A 27,794-nucleotide genomic window follows, 5' to 3' on the forward strand; every position below is an offset into this window, starting at 1 on the left:
TATATATATATATATATATAGGTTCTTAGGTTCATAGGTAGATACTAAGCTATCGGTCCTAGGGCCTATACAAGCCTAGCCATAAAGATTCCCTGGCTTCAGCCACCCAAAAAGTTTATTTTCCTGTGCCCCTGTTGAGGAGAGACTACTGTCCACCTGTGATGACTGGGCTACCACCTATGTGGTAGTTCATTGGCACAGGGTTTTTCCAAAGGGGATGACTATACATTTTTTAGTGTTGAGTTTGCGGCCGTGGCTTTGACACCAGGCATCTGTCTCAGTGAGGCCCTTTTGTAGAATGTCCACATCATTAGGGGATTCACTAATGACTACCAGTTTGCTGCAAACTTTGTTAGCTCTAGGACCTCTGTGTTGGCCTCCACTTCAGAGAAGTAGATCCTGAACAGGAGGGGACCCAGGACTGAACCCTGTGGTACTCCACTAGTCACTGGTCTGGAGTCAGATACGGAATTGGCTACTTTCACAGTGTGGGTTCTGTCAGTGAGCCAGTTTGCAACCCATTACGTGACATAGGGGTTTATGCCCAGTTTCGTGAGTTTACCAATGATACCAGAGTTGGGGATGGTGTCGAAGGCCTTGGTGAGGACTAGGTAGGCTGTGTGAACCACCTTACCCTCGTCTACGGCTTTGGTGACTGATCAAAGAAGTCAATCAGATTTAGGAGACATGATCTACCTTTTACAAGCCCAAACTGGTTGAGGTCCAGAGTTTTTAGGTTACCTATGTCTTTGTTTATAAGTTCCATGATGATACGCTCCATGGCCTTGCAGATCAGACTCATCAGACCGATGGGTCGGTAGTTCTTGGGGTCAGTGGTGGATCCCCCTTTGTGGAGTGGGATCCCCATAGCTGTGTGCCATCAGTAGGCACAAAGCCTGTAGTGAGGCTATGACTGAATATGGTACTTAGGTGGGGTGCCAGTTCATATTTATTCTGCTGTCAGCAGTGGTTTATCTAGTGTCCCTCCACAATTAAAAACAGTATCTACTAATGGTGCATTCCATTTGGGTTTCTAATTCTAGTCTCCTTTTCAAAGATTATTTAGAAATTAGGCTTTTGCCATGAGCTACCTGTTTCTTGATCATGTGATTAAAATATACCAATTCGTACCAATTAGGCATATCAGTTGTGTGATTTTTTTTTCTGTAACCATCTCTTGGTGGCAAATTTAATATTCACTTTTAATATTTGCTTGTATGTGTGTGTGTGTGTGTGTGTGTATACATTTGTCTTTGTGAGTGTGAACATCCTATGATAAAATTACTAATTATACATCTCTTACCCTTTCTAACAAAATTTAGGTCCACAGCTGATGTTCACAATTATCAAACAATGAAAGAGAGAGAAAATGCCACCAAAATTATGCTCTTCATGCTAACAAACATTTAAATCCCACCACCTCCATATCCTTGGCATCAACTCATATTTGAAGAAACAGCCACCATCTTGTCCATAACTGACTACAGTAATGCTAACATTCAACAAGACAGTGGTTTCCCCATGATTACATGTATAGCAAATGCTACATGGATTACCCAATCCAAAATTCTGTAAGCTGTCAGACAACCAGTTATCCTTGACCCAACAGACACCAAATTTGCTATACTGTAGAGCAGGTAACAATTCCTTGGCAAAAGCAAGTAGGCCTAGGTTGCTGGAAAAGGTTCACCTTATAAAGTCTACTGTGGGCTGTGAGGACTATGGCCAAAAACAGACTGAAACCATAGAGTCCATGCTATATGGCAATTACAACTGTTGTTCACCTGTATTCAGTCTGAGTATTGCAGTGCCCAAACACCATACAAAAGCCAGTGTATTTTACTAATGTTGCCTGTTAAACTCTCCTTCTCCTTTAACTGTACTCATCCAGGTTTCTAGCAGACAGACCACGATTGTGAATGGTATACTCAAAGGTTATGCAATCACGTGACAGGATGCATCTAATTACATTTGGAATGGGATGAAAGAAGACAGTCCCTGGGATTCATTAACACCTACACTAAGTGTACATTAAGTGTACACCATTCTGAGTGAACCGACAACACAAGCATAATGGTTATTTCGAGGGTAAGGCGGTTCACACAGCCTACCTAGACCTTACCAAGCATAACTCGCACCTTCTTCCTCCTAGTTTTACTTTTTCTACTGATTTTCTTGCAGCCTGAAATACTAGGAGGCTCATAAAGTGCAGACTACATGTCACTTAGTGTAATCTTTTTTTCTTTTCCAAAATGTTTTTATTCATTTTATAACACAATAGTTTAACAGTATAGTCAGAAGAAAAAACAAACAAACTATACACAATGTCCATAACAACTAAAAAAGCAATATACATGGGAGAACACTTAATATTTCTCTAACAGATTAGACAGTTTTGTCCAAGCAATTAAATGATGGGCTGTGTTGTTAGTCCTTGCTTGTATAGTAATCTCATTCTTACAAATATATTTCAAAAGATGAATAAACTCAACTTTAAACACAGGAGTAGATGGGGATTTCCAATTTTTAGTAACAATTTTCCTTGCTATCGAGAGGATAGATCATAGTAAAAATGTTTGGTTTTTAAGAATGACTTCAGGAACTGGAACACTGAAAAGGATAAGGGAATCAGAAATTATACAGTTGTCATTCCATAGAGCTTTACAAAGATATTTAAAGTCTAATCAAAATGGGGGAATTATTTTGCAATTAACAACCTTATGTATCCAGTCAGCATCAGGGTGTCCACATCTCCGGCATTTCTTTTCATCTTTCTTGTACATTATTGCTATGATATGTGGATGAAAAAATATCTATGTAAAAATTTTCATGTGCATTCACGCCACAACAGGGAAGATGTGGATTCCTTTGCCGACTGTAAACAAAGTTTTTTATCTGTCTGAGAATACTTGTCTATTAACTTTACTTGAATAATTCCAAAAAGAAACATATGTTTTGCTAAAATAATTTCTTAAAATTTTATAAATAACAGATATGTATGAAGTATTCTTGGGTGAGCTATTAATAATTGTTGAGATAAAATCCAAGATTTTTTAGTTACTCTTATTTTATGCCTCTAATAAGGGTACGAGCTTACTATGTATAAAATCTTTACAAGTTTGGATGTCCAGCCAATTGCAATTTCGTAAACTAAATCTGCTGATCAAATAGTCTGCAGAACTTATTTTATTAGCTGATATAAATTGGTTCCACTATAATAAAGTCCAACCAGATGGTGTTGAAGTGCTGAAGTATAACCAGTAAGAAGTAGTAGCACAACATTGTGAGTCCACAGATAGGATTTATTAATACAAAAATACACAAATAGATAAGCGCTTTCATCAAACAGTATGACTTCATCAGAACAGTTAAAATATGAACTTTCAGGCTTAAATACCCCACAGTTTGAATTCATTGGTCTAGGAATTAGCAAATCATATTTCAAACATGCCAAATCTCATGAATAATGAAACAAATAAATAAATAAGTCCAACATTAAACATGTGTACCATTACAATATACATATAAAAGTATCACATTTTTATATATATTTTTATATTTTTTGTATAAAAATTATAATGCAAAAATGCAGAAGTATAAACTGTTAACATTTTAAAAAAGACTTCCTTACATATTAAAAATTACTTCACTGACTGAACAGCCAGTGTGTTATACTGAATCTGCCTTCTCTTTCAAAACAGGCATAATTGAAAGATGTTCATTAATGCCCGGGGGTTGGTCAGCAGCTAGTCGGAGTTGCCACATCAATTCCTTCTTGTGCAACCTATTTTGCCAATCACCCCCCCTCACATCCACTGTGACAAATTCCAAAATACCAAACTTAAAACCACTAAAATTTCTACACAAACCACTATGTTTGTATAATGCATTAGTATTTTTTCCACATTTGGTATCATATAAATGCTCATATATCCTGTTCTTCAACATCCATTCCATCTTTCCGACGTAGAATGAAGAACAGGAAGTACATTTAGCAAGATATACCAGTTTACTGGAACAACAGTTCCCATTTTTCAAATAAATATGACACTTGTTGAGATTATTAATAATGATGTCACGTTCAAGCATTATATAGGAAGAATAATGACATCTACCACAAGGCTTACTACCATATGAGTTTCTCTGTTTTTCATTTGAGTTTCTGGAAACCTCCACCAAGGATTTTATGTTACTACCTACTTTGGTGGAGAAAATAGGCTTATCACCAAGAACCCGGATTATTTCAGGATTGGTTCTAAAAATATTCCAATTCTTTGACAAAGTTGTTTTAACTTGAGAATAAAGGGGACTAAACTGCACTACACATGCCTGTTGGAAATTGGTGCCAATCCTGGTATTACCAAAATCAACAGTATCAACTGGTTTATGATTGATGCTACCCAGTAATGGTTTGTACACGGTACCCCATTTGTCACCAACCTCCTGGAGTATTGAATCAATGAAGTACCCCAGTAGCCTCTCTCTAAAAACATTTTCCTTAAATTCTGAAATTCCAGTATCACGTCTTCTTTTGTAATGGTCATTCTGGATATCCTCACTACCTGCCCCTTTACAATACTTCTTTTCTGGTGGATAGGGTGGTGACTGGTATAATGCAAATATGCATTGCAAAATGTATTTTTTCTGTAGATTTTGGAGTGGAACCTATTTTGTTTTTTAAAAATCTGCACATCAAGGAAATTAATTTCCCGCTGATGGTATTGAAAAGTAAATTTTAAATACCTAGTAGTCTGGTTTATATATTCCAAAAACCTAGGGATTCCTGCTACATCCCCTTTCCACACAATAAAAATGTCATCCAAAAATCTACCGTAATATGCAATGCAGGATGAAAATTCCATATCAGGTTGAAAAATATACTTTTGTTCCCACCCTAAAAGCACTAAGTTAGCATACAAAGGGGCACATGCAGCACCCATAGCAACTCCCTGCAGTTGTTTAAAATATTCACCACCAAAAAATATAAAATTATTCTCACGAATCAGACTCATTAACTCACATAAAAGTGATACCTCATCAGGTTTTAAAACGGAGTGGGAAAAAAGAACTTCCTCGAAAAAATCTAGCCCTTCCAGTTTTTGAATACAAGAAAAAAGATCCTGTACATCAACTGTAAGCAACCAACAATCAGGTATCCAAATATCTTGCTTAAGCTGACCCAAGAAGTCCCAAGAATCCTTTAACAAGTGCGGAAATTTGCTGACAATATGTTTCAGTTTCACATCCACATAAACCGCTAGGTTATGTGTCTTGGATCCTGCGGCTGCAACTATGGGTCTGAACGGTGGTTTCCTAAAATCTTTGTGGACCTTCGGTATCCCAAAAATGGTTGGTATCCTAGGAAATTTGTTTAATGAAAAGTTGTATTCTTCCTTCGAAATCCTCTGATCTATCAGATATTCATATAAAAAACTATCCAATCTCCGGTAAGAAATATTGATTTCATTTTTAGAGCATAAAGAGTATCTATCCTCCTGGAATAGAATATTCTGCATATCATTATTGTATTCTTCTACACCATAAATAACCACCCCACCCCTTTGTCAGGGGTCATAATTCTTATATCCCTATTGTTTCTGATACTGTCAAGGATGTTTTTTTTCTTGAGTGTTCAAGTTATTAAAAACTTTCCTTTTTTCACCTCAGGTTTTATATAAATCTTCCCTGACTAATTTCTCATATGCCTCTATAAGTGGATGCAATGGGGGGTTAAACATGCTACTTGTCTTTAATACCTTGTTGGATTCACCCTTGTTTGTTTTATCTGACAGTATAAGATTAAAATTTAGTTTCCTAAGATACAACTGCAGGTCAATCATGACTGAAGCTATATCAGGCACGTGAGTTGGTACAAACTTAAATCCCTTCGAAAATAATGAAAATAAATCCTTAGTAATAGGAAAATTAGAATAGTTGTATATGTTGAAACCATCCAAACTATACTTAATATTTTCAACACTCTGAATCTGTTCTATACTATCTACCATTGGTTGTAAGTCTGATTCTGCTTCACAACCCTGCTGTAAGTCTTGTTTATCCCTTGTCTGCGTTTGGCTATTCTTTCCGAGCGTCGAGGCATGGGAAAATCCTGAATGTCATCCAAACACTCAAGATCATTGTCACCATGGTGAATATCATCCATGTCAACCTCCAAATTGAGGCTAGCTCTAAGCCTATTGTCTATCCCTCCAGGACCGTGTTCCTCCTGCTGCTGCATATAAAAAAACAGTTTATCAGTTGGATAAACTCTACCTTGCTTATATTGTTTGTTGTCCCTTTCCATTTTTTTTACTTTTTTCTTGAATATATTGTCACATTTTTGGTCCACCCTACTGATAATCTTGTAATACAAGTTTTCATATTGGGAAAACAGTAAATCAGTGTTAATATTTTCATTCAACATATTCACTTCTTCCCTTAATCCAATAATCATGGATTCATAAACAGCAACAGTTTTGACCAACAATTCCAAACCCCACTTATCAAACATTTCAGAGAAACTCTTTACAGTCACATTGTCATAATAAATTCCATAAGGAAACTTAAAAACCCTTAGTCCCTGTGGTACTAACTCTTGCTTAATACATTTATTTAAATAGCATATTTCCATTTCACACAGTTTAAATTTGAACAGCTTCTTTTCAAAAGCATAAATCATTTTCCTTAAAGACGTGTATTCAACATGCTTAAAATTTCTAGACTCAGAATTCAAATTATACAGTCTACTACCAGTTTCCTGAAAAGAAAAATGTCTTTGTATTAACTTTCCATATCTGTCAGTTTTGTTATTACTAGTTGAATTATCATTACCAATATTATTTTTTTCCCTAGAACCACTATTAACATAACATCTTTCCTCACCCAGTTCATGTTGCTTGTTTCCCAATCGACTTGGAAAGGTTTTATTTTTATAATTACATGAACAGTTTGTACAATTGGGTTCTTTGTCTTCCCCACCTCTGCATAGAGGTGGTTGACAATGGCCATTAGAGCCATGAATAATGTTAATCTTGTCAGCCATTGACTTAGAAACAGTACCTGGTTTAGAATTGAAAGTTTCACGCTCCTGGCGTTTTCCAGTATGCCTGCTAGTTTCCACAAATGCTGACTCAATCTCTGCTTCAAACTGCACAGCACAGTTGCTTCTGAACTGTCGTTTAGGTGGAAAAACACCTTGTTCACCTCCCAAATTAATAATATGACCAGCGTTTGGTGTAGGAACGCTTCTCTCACCTCCATCATGGATTTGCGCCGACGTGATGACGTCACGCGCTGTCTTAAAGTGGCAATGCTCAACATGTTCATTATCTGTACCAGAATTGTTGGCCAAGTCATTTCCCCTTTTAGAACTATCAGGGGTAAATGGAGAAAGAGGAATAATGCTGTTAGAATCCCTTTTATTGTCCAAATCCTTTTTACTTTGCGAAAATAGTTCAGTTAGCTTAGTAAGCTCTCCCTTCAAGTCAGCCACTTCCTTCTTCAAGGCGAAAAACTCGGGCTGTCCAGAATCAAGAATAGGAGAGAGCAATAAAGAGTCTGGGGACCCCATAGCAACAAAACACCAAATAACCAACAAAGTCCAACCAGATGGTGTTGAAGTGCTGAAGTATAACCAGTAAGAAGTAGTAGCACAACATTGTGAGTCCACAGATAGGATTTATTAATACAAAAATACACAAATAGATAAGCGCTTTCATCAAACAGTATGACTTCATCAGAACAGTTAAAATATGAACTTTCAGGCTTAAATACCCCACAGTTTGAATTCATTGGTCTAGGAATTAGCAAATCATATTTCAAACATGCCAAATCTCATTAATAATGAAACAAATAAATAAATAAGTCCAACATTAAACATGTGTACCATTACAATATACATATAAAAGTAGCACATTTTTATATATATTTTTATATTTTTGTATAAAAATTATAATGCAAAAGTGCAGAAGTATAAACTGTTAACATTTAAAAAAAGACGTTCTTACATATTAAAAATTACTTCACTGACTGAACAGCCAATGTGTTATACTGAATCTGCCTTCTCTTTCAAAACAGGCATAATTGAAAGATGTTCATTAATGCCCGGGGGTTGGTCAGCAGCTAGTCGGAGTTGCCACATCAATTCCTAATTTCTACACAAACCACTATGTTTGTATAATGCAGTAGTATTTTTTCCAAATTTGGTATCATATAAATGCTCATATATCCTGTTCTTCAACATCCTTTCCGTCTTTCCGACATAGAATGAAGAACAGGAAGTACATTTAGCAAGATATACCAGTTTACTGGAACAACAGTTCCCATTTTTCAAATAAATATGACACTTGTTGAGATTATTAATAATGATGTCACGTTCAAGCATTATATAGGAAGAATAATGACATCTACCACAAGGCTTACTACCATATGAGTTTCTCTGTTTTTCATTTGAGTTTCTGGAAACCTCCACCAAGGATTTTATGTTACTACCTACTTTGGTGGAGAAAATAGGCTTATCACCAAGAACCCGGATTATTTCAGGATTGGTTCTAAAAATATTCCAATTCTTTGACAAAGTTGTTTTAACTTGAGAATAAAGGGGACTAAACTGCACTACACATGCCTGTTGGAAATTGATGCCAACCCTGGTATTACCAAAATCAACAGTATCAACTGGTTTATGATTGATGCTACTCAGTAATGGTTTGTACACGGTACCCCATTTGTCACCAACCTCCTGGAGTATTGAATCAATGAAGTACCCCGGGTAGCCTCTCTCTAAAAACATTTTCCTTAAATTCTGAAATTCCAGTATCATGTCTTCTTTTGTAGTGGTCATTCTGGCTATCCTCACTGCCTGCCCCTTTACAATACTTCTTTTCTGGTGGATAGGGTGGTGACTGGTATAATGCAAATATGCATTGCAAAATGTATTTTCCTTGATGTGCAGATTTTTAAAAAACAAAATAGGTTCCACTCCAAAATCTACAGAAAAAATACATTTCAAAATTGTTGTATTTCTACACTGTCTCTAAAGCATGGAATAATCTCACCCTTCAGAACTATCAGCAATCCTGCCTCCTTTAAAAATCCCTCAAACAACATCTCTCCTCACATTGCTTATGCTCCTGTACCCCAACACTCAACCCTAACTCCTGTCTCTCCCCAGTGTTATACCTTTCACTATCACTTCCTTTCCCTTCATTCTGCCTACTCACTGCTCCCCTGTCACTTTAACCTGTCCTAAGCCTCCCTAGCCCTTCTAATCCCGTACTATTTCTTACACTGCACTCAACTCCCCATGGCATTTAGCCTAGGAGATATATTACATTCAAGCACTATTTGAATGCACACTACAAACCTTGCAGTTTTATTTTTCATTCATGAGTTATGTGAACATATGCAATTTATTACTTCTATTTTTCCATGATTGCAATTTTTCAATATTGTTTTTATTAGTTTTATTCAATGTATTAGCAGTGCCTGATGTCCTCTGCTATGTGAATCAATACTTTCTTTGTATGTAATTTTGTGAACTTTTCTCTGAAGCATATTAATATTTATCTTTGTATGTAATTTTGTGGAGGTTTTCTCCTTGGGCCTCCACTGAAAATGGGCTCATTCCAAGCCCAGTGAATTTTTCCAGTTAACAAATGCAATAAATAAATAAATAAATTCTTAATTCATTGATTAGAAAACATATGCTTTTTAAACAGTAGCAATATTTGTTTATAAGAGGTGTGAAAACAAGTTTTGACCTTTCACTTTGAATGTATATTTTTAAAATCCATATAAAGATGTTTGTATGTATTTGTGTATATGGTTCAAGCAATGTCCTATTACTATTAAGAAGTAAGGTTTCATGTATTGATTTCCAATATGATGTATAAGAAGTATTATTCCAAAGCAACACTATGTTAATAAATGTGAAGTTTAAATAAAAATCAATATTTGAAAACCCCATACCACCTTCATCCCAGCTTTGGTGTGCCAGAGAAGAGAAATTATTTTTTTTTGGGATACCAAAGGAAGTTGAGTAATAATTTATTAATTTATCTGTTTAATTTTGATAGGTGGGTGAATTATTAGAGCTTCGCCTATTAATACAATTTTAGGTAACAGTATCATTTTGATTAAAGTTACTCTGTCTTCAAATGTGAAGAAGAGTCTGTTCCAACTGTCTATTAGACTAGTAATTGAGTTTGTAAATTGTTGGTAATTAGATGTGAGTGATTTTTTTTTTATAATTAGATTCAATAATGATACCTAAATATTCAGTACACATGCCCTCCCAGTTTGTTTCTTTTTGATCTAAGTTTCATAGTAACATTTTTATTCACTAGAAGTGCCTGAGTTTTATTGTGATTGAATTTTAGACCAGAGATGTTTGCAAAGAAGTGTAGATTATGTAATAGGTGATCTACTGAATGTTCAATATCATTAGAAGTTATTAGTAGGTCATCAGCAAACAGCTGTATCTTGGTGGTTAATTTGCCTGACACTTTATATCCTTTAACGCTATCATTATTTCTAACATAATTTGCAAGAGGCTTAATAGCGGGGGCAAAGAGTAATGAGAAGAGGGGGTACCCCTGTTTAGTACCTCTTAATATTTTGAATGAGCTAGTTAAGATAAGATACAAGCTTTACATAGGCTATGGACTTTTCATATAGTTTTTTAATTAATCCTTTAAAGTTTGAGGAAAAATTGTATTTTTGCAGAGCTTTAAACAGATATGTCCAACTTAGGGAGTCAAAGCTTTATCTATACCAAGGCTTAAAACAGAAAGCCCATTTTTTTTCTTGTTTGCTAAGTCTATTAAGGACAGTAATCTAATTACATTGTCTTGTACCTTTTGATAAACCCGTTTTGGTATTCATGAATTAATATTGAAAAAAGCACAAAAACTGTGGTAGTCATGTTCTTGAGTACAGATTGTGTACACTTAGTGTACACTTAGTATACACACTGATGAATCTGGCCTAGTTTCATTTATAATTTTGATATTAAATTTCTGTGGAATTATTCTTACTGCAACTTTATTTAACAGTATATACAGCGCATATCATGTATATGATTATTTTATCACAGTGTAAAAAATGTTAAAATGCCTTTTGCGGGTCATGCCCTCTGGACCTCTGCCCCCGCCCCCCCCACATCTTCAACATCCCTGGGCACCTCTGAAGGCACCTGACAGATGAAAGCCAACCTGCTGTTGGCATCTATGAGGCAATACCCAAACTGCAGCTACAGTGGCAAGTTGAGAGGTTTTCTGGACCCAAAACCTGCCAGGTTATACCCAACCTGCACCCAGGCTACTACAATTTTGGGGGTCATCCAAAGTATCTAACAAGACCAGGCTTTCTCTGACTTCTTCCAGGAATAAGGTTGCACTTGCATAGCTAGCCTGTTACTGTCAGTCATCAGGTTATAGACACCTTTTACTCAAGCATCAGACAGTAGACTGCCAACCCGCAACTGATACCCATCAGCCGAAAGCCAATTGTATCTGGTAAGCTCCTACTTTGGAGGCCACCTGCATAGCACAACTTCAGGCCAATGCCATCCTTAATTCCTTTTTGGCAAAGGGTTGCTTTGGCAATCACTTACATTATTCATGTCTATCTTTCTAAATTGCAGATTGTGCATGTATCAGCAAATATGTTCATTGGATCTGTTGTAAGAAATATCACTGAATACAAACTTTTAAGACTTTCTATATGTTTGGTCCATTAGTAACAAAGTTCTATTTAATACCATAAGATGTAATATATTACATTTTGTTAAAAAATAATAACTATCTATATGTAATCAATCCGGATCTATTTCCAAAATTCCATACCATTAAAGACCTAGGTATTGTATTTGATGATCATTTTGGATGTGAGGAACATATGTTGACAATTTTAAGGTGATATAATGGAATCATGGGCAATATTCTCTGCTCTGTTTGTAGCAGAGAGGAAAATGTGTTTGCACTACTTTGCAAGACATTAATTCATCCACATATTGAGTATGGTGGACAAACATATGTTTAAACATTTAAAAGAATGCAATGTAGTTTTTATCAGACAGCTCTCTCATCCAACTCTTCCTTTCATACAGTCAGGTTAAAGGAATTGAAATTCATTTTACTTTCAGTACAGACTACTCAGGGGAGAGATGCAATAACGATGTTCAAATGTCTCAAGATTGAATTGTTTGCAGCTGCAGTTGGCTTTATTTTGATTGCACATCAGAAACATGAGAAATAATAGTTTATTGATTGACCTTTCAGCTTTAAGGTCTGATGTCATGATAAAAGTTTTAAGTTTAGAGCAGGTATAATTTGAAACTTCACTCCCACTTCAGGTTATACAATCACCTTCCTTGTTTTTCTTTAGGGTCGGGTTAGATAATTGGTTTGAGATGAAGTGTATGAGGTTCATAATTTGGAACAGACCTCTCAGTAGCCTCTTTGAGGCTTTGAATCTGTTGTATTATTATATTGAACATTAAACACCCGACAGCTTCATAGTGACATTATGTCTGATTCTTTCTGACACAGATGGTACATTTGCATAAATGACAGGAAACTGGCATGAAAAAAGTGATAGCCAACTTACCCCACCACTCACAGGGTAATAACTACCCTATGCCCAGACCTCACCAGGCAAGAAACAATCTGCAACAAAAATCCACCATTTGATAAACTTTCTGCACCTGCCATGTTCCAACTTTGAGGCTCCTGGAACAGCTTCTGACAAGTTCATCATGCTACTATTTCTCTTTCTGACAAAGCAGATGCACTTCTACAACCTGACTGTACCCAGTGCATATTAGTCAATAGCCATCTTGCACCTGGTATATGTCTGGTCAAAGTTAATTTGTGTTCATCACTCGCCAGGCAATAACCAATATGGGTTCACCACACTCCATGCAATAGCCAGTCTAGGGTTAGCACCCATGAGGTAATAGCCAGCCCATGGCTGGTACATGCCAGGTAATAACCAGCTTGTGCTTAATTCTTACGAGGTGACAGCTAACATGTGGTTTGTATGAACCAGCTGATATCAACCTTAAGCTAGGCGTACTCCAACTGGGCAAACTACCCATCCAGCACTGGACAGGTACAAAGTACTTCCCTCATTGCTTTTCTCAGTAGTTCACAGCACTAGTGGCTGGAACATGCTGGGCAATAGCTGATCTCCACCACAGCAGCCTCCAGGTGATATCTGACCTGCGCTAAGCACATAAAAGGCAGTAGCTGACTTGCACTTGCAATCATCAGCTGATAACCAACATGCACCTGAGATGATCCAAGGTTAGTGGACACCCACACAGTCTGACAAGTTCAGAGTGGTGGAAAACTGTAACCAGCATGTACCATTCAGGCAAGAAGAAAACTTGTAAGATAGAAAAAGACTCACACCGTGAACAGCCACCAACAACCTGAATGCCCTGTAAGTAAATAAGAATGTAGACTCCAGCTATCACGTAAAAATGGACACTTTATAAATTCCAAACAAAAAAAGAATGCCAATTACATAAAATTGGTCAAGAGCTTTCATCCATTCAGCTTTGGACTTCTTCAGAACGGTTTAACTTACATATAAAACCTCTTTTTATTTAAAAATCATGCAGTCATGTGATGGTTTAATTAGTACAACATTTAAAAATTTTAAAGCAATAATGTTACCTTTAAGCATGTAAAATGTAATTTACCACAAAATACAATACACTATACTATAGGATGGTGTGTGTGTGTGTGTGTGGGGGGGGGGGGGGGGGTTCTGAAATGTTTTTGCAGATTTTCAGGATCCCAAAAACTGTTCGGTTGACTGGGTGTTCAGTTTTTAAGAATTCATGGAGTTCATGGGTGATGTCTCCCTGCAAAAATGCATCATCTAGAAATGGTTGCATTTTTCTGTGAGCTTTATTCATTTCATTTTTGGATACTGCTTCATATTTCTCCATATCATAAAGGAGTCTCATCACTACTATAATACATTTTATCCAGAATGACTAGCACCCCGTTTGTCATGCTTCTTAATTCTTATTGAAATGTTGTCCCTCAATTGTTTTCATTAATCTATGTTCTTCCTTGTTGAGGATAAAGTACTTTTTTGAGAATGCAATAGCTTGTGTACTTCATTTGTAAAAACCTTTTCAAAAGTAGCTACAGTGGAATGTAGTAGGGGGTTAAACATGCTTCTTTTTCTGAACAGGTGTCTAGGCCTGTTTATGTCATTTGCTGAAGAATGTTCCTTGAACATAATTTGAAAGTTTAACTTTTTGGTGAATATCTTGAGTTCATTCAGCAAATCTACTATGTGTGAAGGCACAAACTTGAAGCCTTTTTTAAGTAAAGTAAAATAGGTTTTATAAATTTCCAACTCAATATAGCTGAAAATATTAAACCCTTGGTGTGTTAGCATACAGCCTCCAAAAGTAGAAATAATCTCGTGTGTGTGTGTGTGTGTGTGTGTGTGTGTGTGTGTGTGTGTGTGTGTGTGTGTGTGTGTGTGTGTGTGCGTGTGTGTGTGTGCGTGTCTGCTTGTGTGTGTGTGTGTGTGTGTGTGTGTGTGTGTGTGTGTGTGTGTGTGTGTGTGTGTGTGTGTGTGTGTGTGTGTGTGTGTGTGTGTGTCTGTGTGTGTGTGTGTGTGTGTGTGTGTGTGTGTGTGTGTGTGTGCTGTTGAGGGTTTTAATAATTGCCTCGACTGTGTTTCCTCCAAAATCCCTTTTCCCTCTGTTCTTTGATTCTTTCAGGGTTTGTGCATGTTCTAAAACATTATGTTACCTGTTTCTATTGCCAGTTCTTTCTGAACCCCCAAGGGGTGGGAAATTATTTTGAAATGCATTATTAGGGTCACTTGCATACTGCAATGAATTGTACCCCATTTCTCTATGACCCCATTGATGATTCTCTTCCTGCCTATTCTCTGTGTCATTATGGTTAGCAAAAACCTCCATCTCCTCTGTATTGTATGTGTCCCTAGGATTATTGTGGTAGGACTTGGGGAAGGGATACACTCAATTCTACAAATTATGTTGTCCATTTGTCAAAACTCTGGTCATATTTAAATGTATTACTATCAAACAATCCATCATTCAAAATTTCATTATTCAACTTGCAACATTCATCCATCAAAACATTAATCTTGGTGTTATTCAATTTAACAATAAAATGTGTAAGCTCAATACCATGCCTATCAAACATATGTACTAACTCAGAGAATTCAGCATTACGTAAGTAAAGTCCATTTGGGAATTTATACATAAGGGGCCCTTTTCAGAAAGAAACACACTGACACATTGTAAGCTACACACCTTGTTTAGTTTATGTTCCAGTTCATTAAATTTTGTTTGAAAGTTCTGCAGTGGTTGGAAACAATTACTTTTGTTAAACGTAAGTTCTTAGTTCACCCAAGTTTGAAAACGTGTATTTCTTTGGTTCAAAATGTCTCCATTACTGTTTGTAAACTGTCCACGTTGTGCTAAAACTTGCTCCTGCCTCATACTTCTCAAAGTACACTTCCTCCTTGTCCATTCGCATCATATGTGATATGCAGAACCACATCATCCCTTGCTGCTGGTGGTAATGGGATCTCTACTTTTTCTAGAGTACACTAAATCTACAAAAATTGTTGAGTGAACTGTTAACAAGGCTACAAGGTGTGTGACGTTCCCTTCCATCACCCCAGTGGAAGATTCATTGCATTACGATGAAACCAGAGTCTCCAGAAGTCAATGTGCTGGTAACAGTCTGGTAAACTGAACACTGAAACACTGATAAGATGTAAAACTAGGAAAACTGTAACCAACATGTGCTGTGCAACCAAGGAGAAAACTTGTAAAATGAAAAAAGATTCATGCAATGAACAACCAACAACCCTCAATGCACTGTAGACTGCTAGTTTGTGACTGAAGTAAATAAGAATGCAAACTCCAGGTATCACATAAAAATGGAGACTTTATAAATTCCTAACAAAAAAAGAATGCCATTTACATAAAAATGGTCAAGTGCTTTCATTGATTCAACCTTGGGCTTCTTCAAAACGGTTTAACTTACATATAAAACCTCTTTTTATTTAAAAATCACGCAGTCATGTGATAGTTCAATTAGTATAACATTTAAAAATTTTAAAGAGGCAGTGTTACATTTAAGCATGTAAAATGTGATTTAAAACAGGATACAGTACAAAAAACATTTTCCAACCTAAAAATACTTTGAAACACTATGTATGTCACAAAAATGAATGAATAAAAACAAGAATGTAGAGAACTAAGTATTGTTCACCAACCCTTATATGTTTGTTGATATAAGTTTTGAATCATTCTGTTAGATCCCTTCTCAAACTCTGTTTTAAAAGTAGGGATTCAAATAAACCTTAATATGTGTTGCTTGGTTGTTTCTCTTTATTTATAGTTCGGCTGATTAATAGTTTAAGTATTGGCGCCAATGAAGTGTGGTCATTTAAACCAGGAATTGCCATGGCATTCATCCTGAGTTGCCAAATCAGCTATTTTTTCTCTGTCTGTGTTTCCCAACTGGCCCCGCTGATACTTTCAGGTATTGTTTCTAAAATACCAAACTTAAACTTTGTAAATGTGGGGCAGATCTCACAGTATCTATAAAGGGCATTATTCATGTTGCTTTTGGCAAATGTGTGCAAATGTTCATAAATACATTTACGGAAAAACCTTTCTGTCTTTCCAATGTAGAAATATTTACAATTTGAGAAAATTGCTATATACCTATTCCTCTGGTGTTACAATTCCCATGTCATAAATGTATTGCACACCTTGTATGAATTTTTGCTATTTGTTTTCAAATTTGAGTAACTCACCAACATATAAGGGTTGGTGAATAATGCTTAGTTCACTGCATTATTGTTTTTATTCATTCATTTTGCCACATATGGTTTCACGGTATTTTAGGTTGGGCAATTTTTTTTATTGTATCTTGTGTTAAAATCACATTTTACATGCTTAAATATAACTCTGTCTCTTTAAAAATTAAAAAAAGTGAAGTAGAGAATAGGGAAGAGGAGAATCAGCAATGAGGTCATAGGGAAATGGGGTGCAATTCATTGCAATATGCAAGTCACCCTAATAATGCAGTTGAACATAATTTCCCACCCCTTAGAAGTTCAGAAAGAACTGGCATAGAAACAGGCAACAGAATATTTTTAGAACATGCACAACCCCCTTAAAGGGTCAAGGAGCAGAAGGAGGGGGAAATTTTGGAGGAAGAACAGTTGAGGCAATTATTAAACCCCCCCAACCACACACACACAGAAGAGATCATTTCTACATTTGAAGGCTGTATGCTAACATACCAAGAGTTTAACATTTTCACCTATACTGAGTTGGAATTTGATGAAACCTATTTTACTTTATTTGAAAAAGGCTTCAGGTTTGTGCCTTCATACATAGTAGATGCAACAGATTTGTTGACTGAACTTAAGTTATTTAGCAGAAAGTTAAACTTTCAAATTATGTTCAAGGAACAGGTTTCAGCAAATGAGATCAACAGGCCTAGACACCTGTTCAGAAAAAGAAGCACTTTAACCCCCACTACATTCCGCTATAGCTACTTTTGAGTAGGTTTGTAGAAATGAAGTACACAAGCTATTACAGTCTCAAAAAAGAAGTATTTAACTTCAACAAGAACACAGATTAATGAAAACATTGAGGGAGAACACTTCGATAAGAATTATAAAGCTGAGAAGAGGGGAGGGGTTCTAGCTATTGTGGGTTAAAATGGATTATAGTAGTTACATTGCGAGACTCCTTCATGATAAGGAGAAATATGAAGCAGTATCCAAAAATGAAATTAATACTGCGGTGGTGGTGCTGCGGTAGTGAAGTCGCCTCACAGTTAGATGTTGACTCCACAAGGAACAAGCAAGCCAGGAACAGCAACCCAGAAGAGCCAACCTCTCGATGGAAACAGACACAAAAGAATACTTCCAGACAGCGAACTCCACAAGCAGATTTATTACATAAACGCCACACAGTAAATAAAACGTTTTCGTCAATGGTACAACTTCTTCAGATGTTGCCCATTCGATTCTCAGTTAGAGCGTCTTCTGTGTGGTGACATGCGTGAACAGGCGTTCCTTCGTTGAAGGTTGTGCGTTTGGCCCAGCAAGCCAGCACGTAAAACTCTACTGCCAATCATTAGCGGACCGGAGTTCCGCTGTCGCGACCCCTAACCGGGAAAAGCCGAAAGATACAAACAATCCAAAAATGAAATTAATATAGCTCGCAGAAAAATGCAACTATTTCTGGAGGATGCATTTTGCAGGGAGTCATCACTCATGAACTACATGAATTCTTAAAAATTGAGCACTCAGTTATTCCAACAGTTTTTGGGATCCCGAAAAGATACAAAAACATTTCAGCCCCTCCCCCACCATCCTATAGTTACAGCCCATAATAGTATGACTTACCCCTTAGGAGTGTGTGTTAATCTAGTTTTGAAATATGCCTTAAATTCTATTGAGCACATATTGAGAAACTCATGTTACTTCTTGACTAAAGTTAAATAGAATTTTACAGTGGCACACTGAGTTTCTCCACAACAGATGGTTAGAGCAAGAAGCAATAATTGAGCTTATAAACTTGGACAATTCATTAATTAACTTTGTTTTGGAAGTGACGGAGGTGATTTTTAACAATAATTACATTTCATTCAAAGAAGAATTTTTTAGATAAGTCAAATGTGTGGCTATGGGGGCAAGTTTTGCCTCCATATATGCCAACATGGTTATGTACCAATGGGAAAAGAAGTATGTTTTAAATTCTGATTTTAAGAGAGAATGGAATGTCTACCTTCATTTTTTTGATGATATATTCATCCCTTTGAAGGGTAGAGGATGTGAAAGGGAAAGATTCACTATATACATCATCTATATCACCCCTTTGTTAAGGTTTACTCACACTCATGCTGATGATCAGATTAACTATCTAGATGTAACAATTTACAAAGATTATGAGAACAGGTATTTTGGGTTAAGGCTATTCAGAAAACTCACATTTTCTAATAATTTTTTGGGATTTCAAAAGCTGTCACCCTAGACACACAACAAAGAACAGATTAAAGGTTAGTGAGAGGTTAGTGAGAGCAGCTAGAATTAGTTCCAACAAGGTCATCTTCCAGATGGAAACAAGTAAATTAGATTTTATGTTACAAGAAAGAGGATATCCACAAGATCTATTATTTAAAATTAGTGAGAAGTGTTCAGTGGATGTGGCACTAAATACAATCCACTACTGAGTAATGACAGAGGTGTAGTGCCCCAAGACACCAGGATGAAACATGATCAGGAAAAGATTTACACCAACTCTATGGTGCTACCATTTGGTAGCTACACCAATGAAATAAAGGATATATTTATTAGAAACTGCAACATATTCAGGGGTAATGCTGACATTTTTACAGCATTGGTGAAACTCCAAGACTTTTCTACAAGGGAAGAATTTAAAATTGTTAAGTGAACACCCCAGGATAAAAACAATGTATAGTAACAAGGGCACTAAATGTAGATATATTTTAAAAGAACAAATAAATATAGGAACCCCCCCAATACTAATACATTTATGAGATGGGAATTGTAACACCAGAGCAAGGGAGCCTGCAGGATTTTTTGCAGGGGGGTGCAAACCCAGAGCCCCGCCCATGGAGCCCCACCCCCTCCACTCACTGAGCCCCACCCCCTCCACCCATGGAGCCCCACCCCTCCACCCACAGAGCCCCACCCCCACACAGCCATTATAGGGTCCCATTACTTGGATATTTCTCTCCAGTTGCCATAAACACTGTTTAAAATTCTCAGCGTGCATACTGTCTTATGCTTTACTTCTACAATGATTACAGGTATCTAGATTTAATTAGGAATCCATGATAAGTTTTTTTACATACCCCATGTACATTGCTACTAACTCAAGGGAACTTTCAGCTGGCAGCCCTTTTGAATTCTGATCAAGAAGGCTTGGCTGTTCAGTTCTCTATACTGGAATAATTTCTCATTCATTGCTAATAATCATTTTATTTACTTGGGTATTAACAGAGTTTTACTTTTTACCTACCATAAAGACAAGACATTTGTTTTACCTCAAAATACTTCCCCTTGTTTTATTTATTTATTTGTAAGTGACTTAGAAACAACTACTGGGGAATAGTGTTCATTAGCTCAGTATTTTTCATGTAGGACACTAAACTGAATCCCATGAGCCTGTTCAGATTATACAGATTTAAACAGATTAGTTTATAACACTAGTGTTCTTTGGCTTCCAAGATTAGCTCTCAGTAACACAAGTTGCTGTTAAAATAAAAGCTGGCATTCTGTGCTCTGAATGCACGACACGTTATAGCTGTATTTAACTTAAACTGTGTGCATTCACTAAATTATGTATATCTTTTAATTAATGCTTAATCAAGCATTTCTTCATAATCCCAACATTGACATAGTTGCAAATCATCACTTCATCTTTTTATAGATAATTCCAATAGCCCTAATATATGCACATTATTAATTATTTTTTCAAGATTAGTTTTACTGAGTGGGCAAGGGAAATTCTGGATGTTTTCTGATTTTGTGTGGTTGACCCTTAGTTATATGAAACTGGGTCTGCATTATTACTGATGTGATCAACTTCATTATATGCTTAACTAAATGTTTTAGACCTTTTTTCTTGACACAGCCATTACAGTATCCTTTCTGTTTCTGTGATAAGCAAGAGTAGCCATGCATAAGTAGTGTACATATTTATACATATGATTATGCACGATTATAATATATACAGATTGTATTAATTATAATATAAAATTATTTAATTATATCCCTTCTATAATACAGCACCACTTGTTAGACTGTGTTTTAAATGTTTTTCCATCAATCAATGAAACAAAACATATGAGCCAATAATGACAAACTGCCCAATTCAAAACATTTCAACCATAAAAGGCCATTTAAACTTTTGTCATTACAATCCATCAATGTCAGTCAGTATGCATAATCTCTGCAGAAGTAAAAGTAATCTGAATAATTCCTCATTATAGAGATCTGAAACTAATGAAGAGGTTGTTGCTAGAAAACAACTTTATATTTCAGCATTTCATCAACAAATTCAGTGCCTGTTGCCCTTGAAGAATACATTGCCTATGTTACATTAAAAATGGTAAGCTGGTATATTTGCAATACAGAATGGGTGGTAAGCTGAAAAACAAGTTCATAGTTATTAGGCATCTCATCCAAAGGAGGACATAGCCAGGACTGCAGCACTCCACCCCCTTAAAATACAAATCTACATGCTGTAGGAGTAGAACCTATAGCCCTCTGCATCAAGATGCAAGTATGCTACCTGCTGTACTACTAACGCTGCTTTAAAATTCTATACCACAATAATGATACCATTTGATAAACAAAACAGTTGCACGTTTTAAGCAGACTTAGCATGAGCAGCAGTAAACTTCTCTTCCCTTGAAGCTCACAATTCCTTGAAAATACACTTGAAAATAAATTCCACCTGCTAACTCTAAATAGGGCATTTCACTTTCTCTCACGCACCTCAACCTCTGTAAGAAATCTGGACAAAGCCCAACATCAATAGGACAGATTATAAATATTGCTCTCATGAACTTAGAACATTGCTAGAATAACAGGATTTATGTTAGTATGCATTTTATATGATGGGCAGAAGGAAGGTTGGTATATTGTGTGTGCAAGAAACCAGATGGAAGGGGAGTAAGGCTAGGTGTATCGGAGGTGGATTCAAATTGTTTTATCATGGTGTGGATGGGAGAAGAAATGGCGTAGGAGTTATCCTGAAGGAACAGTATGCTAAGAGTGTTTTGGAGTTGAAAAGAGTGTGAGATAGAGTGATGTTTATGAAGCTGGAAATTGATGGTGTAATGATGAATGTTGTTAGTGCATATGCTCCACAAGTTGGGTGTGCGATGGATGAGAAAGAAAAATTTTGGAGTTTGTTGGATGAAGTGGTGATGACTGTACACAAGGGTGAGAGAGTGGTGATTGGAGCAGATTTCAATGGGCATGTTGGTGAAGGGAACAGAGGACTGGATGACAAAGTGATAGGTAGGTATGGTGTTAAACAAAGGAATGCAGAAGGTCAGATGGTAGTGGATTTTGCGAAAAGGATGGACATAGCTGTGGTGAATACGTATTTTAACAAGAGGGAGGAGCATAGGGTGACATACAAGAGTGGAGGAAGATGCACACAGGTGGATTATATCTTATGTAGGAGGGCCAGTTTGAAGGAGATTGGAGACTGTAAAGTGGTGACCAGGGAAAGCGTAGTTAGGCAGCATAGGATGGTGGTTTGTAGGATGACGTTGGTGATCAAGAAGAGAAGGAGGAGTGTGAAGGCAGCACCAAGGATCAAATGGTGGAAATTGAAAAAGGGTAATTGAGAGGTGGAGTTCAGGGATGAGTTAAGACAGGCAGTGGGTGGCAGTGAAGAGTTACCAAATAGCTGGGTAACTACAGCAGAGCTAGTAAGGGAGATGGCTAGAAAGGTGCTTGGTATGACATCTGAACAGAGGAAGGATGATAAGGAGACATGGTGGTGGAATGAGGAAGTACAGGAGAGTATACAGAGAAAGAGGTTTGCAAAGAAGAAGTAGGATTGTCAGACAGATGAAGAAAGTAGACAGGAGTATAAGGAGATGAGGTGCATGGCAAAGAGAGAGGTGGCGAAGTCTAAGGATAAGGCGTATGAAGAGTTGTATGAAAGGTTGGATACTAAGGAGGGAGAAAAGGACCTTTACTGATTGGCTAGACAGAGGGACTGAGCTAGAAAAGATGTGCAGCAGGTAAAGGTGATAAAGGATAATGAGGGAAACATACTCACAAGTGAGGGGTTGATGAATGATGAGAATGAAAGGGAGAGAAGGTTGGATGATGTGTGTATAGTGAATCATAAAATGCAGTGGATTAGCAAGGAGGAAGTAAGGATAGCTATGTAGAGGATGAAGAATGGAAAGGCTGTTGGTCCAGATGACATACCTGTGGATGCATGGAGGTGTTTAGGTGAAATGGCAGTGGAGTTTTTAACTAGATTGTTTAATGAAATCTTGGAAAGTGAGAGGATGCCGAGGAATGGAGAAAGTGTTTTGGTACCGCTTTTTAAGAATAAGGGTGATCTGCAGATCTGTAGTAATTACAGAGGGATTAAATTGATCAGTCACAGCATGAAGTTTTGGGAAAAAGTAGTGGAAGCTAGGTTAAGAAGGGACATGATGATTAGTGATCAGCAGTATGGTTTCATGCCAGGAAAAAGCACTACAGATGCAATGTTTGCAAGGGCGCCCGCAGGCAGGTGCAAGAGGGTGCAATTGCACCCCCTTGGATTCTGCTGACTAAATTAAAAAAAAGTTTTTTGGGCATTCTTCTTTAAGAATGCCCTTCAAGTCCAGGCGCAGATGCTGACATCATCGCGCGGTGCACAGTTTGCGAGCGGGAACTGAAACGGACGGTTTCAGGTTTGCGATGGATTTACTTTACCTGCTGCGAGGAGGACTTCACTGAAGATAACAGACGGGACGCTTATCAGAGTGATTAAGGTAGGTGTGTGTGTGTGTGTGTGTGTGTGTGTGTGTGTGTGTGTGTGTGTGTGTGTGTGTGTGTGTGTGTGATTGTGTGTGTGTGCATGTGCCTGGGCCATAATCAGGGCATTATCCCTATGTGAATACTGTTTTGCAGATGTTTTAGGTCTCATTAACAAGCCAAAAACACAAGGCCCCAAGATGGGTTTCTTATTAGGGGAGGGAGGAGGTTTTCCACCACCCGACAGTTAGGGGAAATCCTTCACACCTCCAACTTAATGTATACTAAGATTGATGACAACTGAGAGTAGTTAGTAACCCCACATCCTCAGTGTGAAACATGATCTTTGTAGTGTTAAATAAAAAGAAGCCACACAGGAAAGTCTCAGAAATGGTATTCATATGCTCACCAGGTGTCATTTTAATGATGTAGGATTCCAGTCTCAATAAGTAGGACATCTTGCAGAATATACTCAGCATAATCAGCTATCTGTAAGGTTCACAAACTTTGATTCCTTTCCAAACATTCTCTTGGCAAGAACATTTGTTTGTTTTGAACCACTTCTGCTTTATCCTTCTGAAATGCTGCTGATTTTCCAATTGCTGTTTGGATTATATAGTTAAAAAATCAATCATGGAACTGTATCTCAGAATTGAACTCAGTCTCAATTGCATATGCTGTAGCTTCCAGTTCTTGTCTACTTGCATACTGACTTTTCAGAAACTGTCAGAATATGACAGTCAGTTTCAAATGATCCTGTAAATGATTATAAATATTTTTTAACAGGCAACATCAGAAATGTTCATTACGCATATAGCTGTTGATAGCTCCTCACATGCTCAGATTTCCAGTTATATCTAAAAATATTGAAAAGTTTCTATTCCATTTTGTTTTGTAATTGCCATCCGTATAAATTAATTTCCTGTTATCAGGAAGTAACTTAAAAAACATTCATTGTCAGCTCTGTTTGGGGTGTTTATTATCTAACATCTGAATTTCCATTATATCCCTGCTACAATGAATATGTAAAAATTAAACATGAAGTAAGCATCCAGATTTTAATGCTTAGCCTAATGTTGCATGGCATATGTATTTAACTGGCAATTGTCCTGTGTCTTATACTGTTTTAAGTAATGTTTTTAATAAAAAAAACAATGAGTGGAAATGAAAGTGTTCTCAGACCTCATATGTTTTCAACAGACTTAACTTTGATTTATTTGAAGTTGGAAGGGTTGCTTAATTCTGAAAAATAATGAATGTTTCGTTATTAGTATTGTATGCAGTATACACAATTTCTTGTTAAGTTATGAGTTCCTCATCAGTAAATTTTGTGTTCTCACTGGTTGCTTTGTTCTAGAAGATTTTATTTGGGAAGCTAAAGGCTATCAAAATAGAAATGTATACTTTCAATATAGAAGCTTGCAAATTGCAGCTGTGCAAGTCCTTCATAGATGTCCTCTACAGCAGTCAAAAATACAATTCAGGTATTGCTAACCAGATGTGTAGTAGTCAGAAAATCAAACTACATGACTAACATACCAGTGAGTCCAGTAATGCAGAGAAAGAGGAGACTCATCTTACATCTCTCTTTTTCAGAAGCAAAAATAAGAGACATAGTGTGGTAGAAATTTGCAAAACAGTGCATTAAAGTCAGTAGATTTTACACTGTCAGTTTGATAATATACTGATATATCTTTCCATCCTTTTTGTCACTGTCATGTTTTAAATGCGTTTCTGAGTAATAGCCCACATTCCTATGGGAAGTGGGGAGAGTTATGTTCTGTAAAGTATTCAGATGTTATGCCAATTAGATGTCCAGATTCTTGGCTAGATGCACCTATTTTTCAAGGGTATTTGTACCTATTCTCAATGTCTGCAGGTTAGGGTTTTGCTTGTAGTGGCTTTAGAAGTGATATATAAGATTGTATGTATACAGTCATAATTTATGGGAAGATGAGACTACTTTGGCAACATCTGCAACAAGGAATATGCAACAAGAAGGGAAAAATTTAGAGATATTGTGGAAAATGTATGGCAAAAAATGGCATTATGTTCAGAGATTGTTTGTCACTAGTTACAGTGCAAGAAGGGATAAGCAGATCATATGTCTGGAATATAGATGAATAGGAAGGAGATAAGAGAAGTGAACCCAGGTGAGCTTTCAGCTGAAAAGAATCAGGAAAAAATCAGAATCCTGAAGGTGGATGCACATGCAAATTCAAATATATGTTTTTATTAAGAGCTGCTTGAACATCTGGTGTAGTTTCAAAAGAATGGAGAACAGCTGTTTTTCTTTGGTGTAACTGTTTCCTTTAGGGGACTAGTAGATATAAGTCAGTGGTTTTCATTTAAAAGGAAGAAGATTGATAACCCCCTCAGAAAATTATGGTCTATGTTCTCAAATTTAGTGGATTGCAAAAATATGGGTGTCTTGAGTAGTTTGTGTGCATGAAGAGTCTGCTAACAAGTGTAGCAATAATCAGATGGGGAAATAGGACAGTAAAGTATGTAAGGATATTGGGTGCGCACCTGTACTTCACTGGAGCTTGACTTTGACACACCATCTTAGAAGGGAGAGCCAAATGATCAGAATAAGTCCAAGAACAGTTGGTTACTGAGCGTAGTGTTTACTATGGAAATGCTAGTTAGCAAGAGACTGAACTGCTAAGAGCTCTTAAACAGAAAGCAGAAGCAATGAAATCTAGAAGAATAATAAATATTGCAGTTATTGTTAAATACTATAAAATGAAATATTATGTATCCTGAATATAGTAACCCTAGATCTACATGAAATCGCAGATGAATAAAAAACATTGCAGTTATACATAAATGCCATAAAATGCAAAATTATCTATCTTGACCATAGGAACCATGGTACTGGTTACATTAAATGAGTTTCACCAGAGTTAATTTGATAGTAGTGCATTCTTTGCTATCAACATTCTTTTGCTAACTGATCTGAAAACTGTAGTCTTGTATATGTAGAAATGCACTAGATGATCTTGGTGCATTGTAAAGCAAATATCTGCTTTCAGACATCCATCTTTGACAGTGTGTGTTATACAGTTTCATTGTGTCAGATTGAAAATTCATAGACACAGTTTTCACTACTATTGAAGAAGTGTGAACTGGGCAGGGTTGCTGCTTGTCAGTCATTGCTGGATGAACTTCAATTTCATGTTCAAGGGGCCTATGATTTTGAAAACAGCCCAGAGTTAATCTTTATCTGCCACTGGCAAAATGTATTTTCTTTGAATGTGGGATTCAATGTTGTTTCAATGCATGCGAGTTTCAAGGGCAGAGAAGTTTTAATGCTAAGTCTATTTTCATTGTGGGACTGCATTGCTTTGTTTAACAGATATCCATTAGGGTTTGTGCTGTAAAATACAAAATAAAACTTTCAAATGAAATCTAAATCTTCGCAGAAGTAAAGCAGTATGCACATTACAGTGTTTATGGTAAATGGGGCAGAATAACCAAGGAATGGGACATTGGAATGGCTGCAGGGGGAAGGCTCCATTCGACCATGATTTTGTGAGGGGGGGAAGGGTAGCAAACTCAGACAGCCCCGGTTGAACTATACCTCTCAGCTGTCCATATTTTTTCAGAATGAATAGATATTTGCTTCTTATTTTTGGTTTGTTCCTCATAAAATTTGTGGTTTTCTAGCAAATCATTTAGGAATGAAGTCACTAAATGACAGACATTGAGTTTCAGACGTCATAACCTTCCGAAAAATGCATGCTAATGTAAGACCTGTTATTCTATCAACTGTCTTAAGTTTATACAAGAGCAATTTTCAGTAGTGTTTGTATGTTCCCCAAATATATTTGGCCTTGTCCAGATTTCCTGCATTAAGAGGTTGAGAGGTATGTGCAAATCGCTTTGTAGAAATCGGAATATCCAAACCTCTCCATTGTCCCCAATTTTGGCTCAAAATGTTGCTCTCCCCTTATACTCCCTCCTCAAAATGGCAATTTTGGAAGAAAACGTGGAGGGCTTATAATTATATATAACTGTAATGATCAGAGTTATTACTTTTATTTCAGAAATGCATATAGATACTCTTATTTTGTTAGCTGCTCAAGTTAACAGTGTTAATATTAAAAAGGTGTCCCTTTTTTGACAGGTTCCCAGCTGTATTGTGTGGCAACTTTATATTTTTGCATCACATTTTTGGTCTGTTTTTCATAAAATTGTGGTTTTCTGGCAAATTAGTGGCAAGTCATTAAAGATTG

This window comes from Protopterus annectens, chromosome 10.part0, assembly GCF_019279795.1.
Source record: "Protopterus annectens isolate FY-2018-M chromosome 10.part0, PAN1.0, whole genome shotgun sequence".
In the NCBI taxonomy this organism is placed as follows: domain Eukaryota; kingdom Metazoa; phylum Chordata; order Ceratodontiformes; family Protopteridae; genus Protopterus; species Protopterus annectens.